Raw genomic sequence first — 3367 nt, 5'->3', positions numbered from 1 at the left:
TCAAATTAACAGCATCTCGAACAATTAGGAAACTTAGGGGGCAGTGAGTTTATGTTAATGAGAGAGAAGCAATTCAGAAAAGGAGAGTGAGAATGTTTGCACAACTCAAAGTATGTAATCAAGGTCACTGAATTGTACATGTAGAAATTGTCTAATTGGTGTATGTTCTGGTGTGTATGTTTTCAACAACAATGAAATAAATTCTTTTTTTAAAAAAAAACAAAAAAGAATCTGGGTCAGGCTCATCGGGCATTCCACTCTTCTTAAACAAGCAGTACAGTGGCAACGGGGATCTTGGTGATGACACCCTAAATACCTCAATACATCTATGTCTTGAGTCATGCTGCTCTCATCTGGATTGGCTTCTTGTAGGCCTGGTACACATGTCATCCTAGGTACACCATCACCCTAGGGATGCCCTTGACCTCTCTCCTGGTTGGATCCTCATTTCCTGGATTGCACATTGTCTCGTTGAGCCCATTCTGCAGGAGTTCTCAAGAAAAGAGTGCATGGGAGGTAGCCGAAGCCATTCTGTTTCTCCCGTCTTTGTATGTGACCTGTTCTTTCTGGAATACCTTAAGATCTTTGTCCCCAGAATTCTTAGATTTGATGCTCTACGTGGGTCTTATTTTATCTGTGCTAGCACTCAGTGGGCTCTTTCAATTTGGAAATTCATATCCTTAATTTCTCAGAAATTTTCTTGAATTATTTCTTCGATGACTTCCTTCCCTCCAATTCATTTCTTCTCTTTCTGAAACTCCTATTACTCAGAATCCTGGACTTCTTGGGCTGGTCGTCTAGGTTTCTTTTCATTCTTACTGTTCATGTTTTTATTTTGTTTTCTTTACCTTCCGTGAGATTTCCCCAACTTTCTCTTCCTGACCTTCTATTAAGTTTTTCCAATACTGCTATCTTGTTTCTAATTTTCATGAGATTATTTTTTTGTTTTCTGAATGTTCCTTTTTTATACCTTCTTGTTCTCATTTCATGATGCAGTGTTTTATCTCTCAAAGACATCAATGATAGCTTTTTAAAACATTTTTTTTTTTCCCTTCATAGTTTCTGAATCTGACAAGTTGCTTCTTTTTTTTTCTGTTTCTAAGAAGCTTCCCTCGGATGTCTGGCAATCTTTGGCTGACCGCTCATGATTAAAAAGAAAAGAACTGAACAAGTTCATGGATGACACTTGATAGCTTTAACTCCACTGTAATGTAAAGTTGGTAAGACATTTGTCCGGAAACTACTGGACTGTCCTTAGGATTTTCCCAGGTCAGATTCCCCAGGGTCCTCCAGCCCTTTGCTTGGAGGGTAGGGTCTGTCTCCAGGTTTCTGGGAGCTCAACGGGGGAAAAGATTGGGGGAAGGGTGTCTCCGCATTCAGCATTCAGTGTCCACCTGTTTTTGGTAGAGTACCTACATGGATAGCTGCCCCTGACATGCCTAGCCCAGGGACACTTTGATTGACCCATTCCAGAGCTAAACCCCCAGATGTTTACCACAGTGGGGGAGGGACATCATACAATGGGCAGGGAGGAGGAGGGGATCTCAGGATCTAAATGCTTCTCAAAGAGACCTTGAAATAGTCCGTGTTTCAGCCCTCCTTGGGAGCCCTGGTGGTGCAGTGGTTAAGCGCTCAGCTACTAACTGAAAGGTTGGCAGTTCAAAGCCACCAGCTGCTCTGTGGGAGAAAGATGTGGCAGTCTGCTTCCGTAAAGGTTACAGCCTAGGAAACCCTATGGGGCCGTTCTACTCTGTGCTACAGGGTTGCTATGAGTCAGCATCAACTCGATGGCAATGGGTTTAGCCTTCCTTCACCCCTAGAGCAGAAAGAAGCTGGTGCTGGCAGTTCCTGAGCTTTTGAGGATTCTGTAGAATGAATAAGGTTAATCTCAGTTTTCCCCACCGCTGGAGAGATTTGGCTGCTTTGGTCATCATGTCAGGTAATACTGGCCCACCTGCTTTCCAGCTTCCAGAGATTCTGTTGCAGTGTCTCCTTTCCCATCTTCCCTGTCCATGTGGATTTATGTCTTTAAAAGATCCCTTTACTGTGGTTTTATGGGCTTTTTGGAGGCAGCGTTGTACGCTCTGTTTCTGTCTTGACCTGAAAATATCCTCCACATCTTTTCTGACCGAGGCAGAGCATCCCATTGTGTGGATTTGCCATAACTCATTTCACCAAGCCCCTCTAGTGGGAACGCAGCTTCTCTCCACTTTTTGCTTGCCAAAAGCAAGGCTGCCACGGACATCCGGGGAGTAGGTCTTTGCTCATTCGTCTTGTTTGTTTTGCTGATGTGATTTTCTCTAGATCTTTCATATTGTAAGGTATGTAATGTGTTTTTAAAAAATAATCAAAGCACAAAGAAATTAAGACATAGGGTTTATTTCAGCAGTTATTCTATATGCATATAGGGAAATAATTTTGATTCTAAAAAAAAAAACAAATGGCTCCATGTAAGCTAGCTACAATGACATTTATAAAGAGAAGAGGAGAGGGAAGAATAGAAAATCAACCACTGGCTAATCCTAAAGTGACTGAATGAACCAGGCCCCCCTTATTCGGATCAGCTGACATCAGGTTACTAGGTGGTCTCTGGCCTGGCAGCGGGGAGACATCCATTTGCAGAAATCTTTAGCTGTAGTCTATAAAAGGTATCTCATCTCTGTGGAAGCAAGAGAAATTACCTCGAGTTACATTCTTAGCACTAGATAAACTCTGAGTTAGTTAATGTTTCACAAATGTGCTTATCACAAAGGGGTATGCAAAAATTTAACCACTGTGTAAACTGGGCCTCAGTTTCCTTATTATCATCCCTCCTTAAAGCCAAAAAAAAAAAACAAGTGAACAATGCTCAAAGTAATTTAGCAGTTCCTGGTGAGAAAACAAGTGAATAGTTTTACAATTTTCATGGGTCAGGCTTTCACCGTTAATTTTGGGCTCGTGGGCTAGAGAAATCAAAGTAAGATGTCTATTTTTAACTTTATTTCACATGTGTGAGGGTGTGTGTGTCTGTGTGTGGGAGAGTGTATGTGTCCTGGGCTCCTTAGACGAGTCCGGCAGGAAAAAGGATCAGAGGGGACCGTGGGTGTGTGTGGGGGGAGGTCAAAGCCAGCCTCACGAAGCTAGATAACCCCAATTTGCGATTCCCTTCCGTCACGAACCACCTGTCACCACTCAACCTTTGACCCTTGGTCTACTCATCTGTAAACTGAGGGCAATAACAGTACCTACAAGTTATACCACTGCTATGAGGAATTAAATAAGCTAATGTGAATAATAAAGAAACTGAGGCACAGATTGTCAGATTCCTCTCTCAGGACATAGGAAATCTCACAAAGATCACTGACCGATGTGGAATGCACCCAAAAAT

Source organism: Trichechus manatus, unplaced genomic scaffold (genome assembly GCF_000243295.1).
Source record: "Trichechus manatus latirostris isolate Lorelei unplaced genomic scaffold, TriManLat1.0 scaffold00069, whole genome shotgun sequence".
Classification (NCBI taxonomy): domain Eukaryota; kingdom Metazoa; phylum Chordata; class Mammalia; order Sirenia; family Trichechidae; genus Trichechus; species Trichechus manatus.
The sequence above is the reverse complement of the archived record's forward strand: the minus strand, read 5'-3'. Positions refer to the sequence as shown.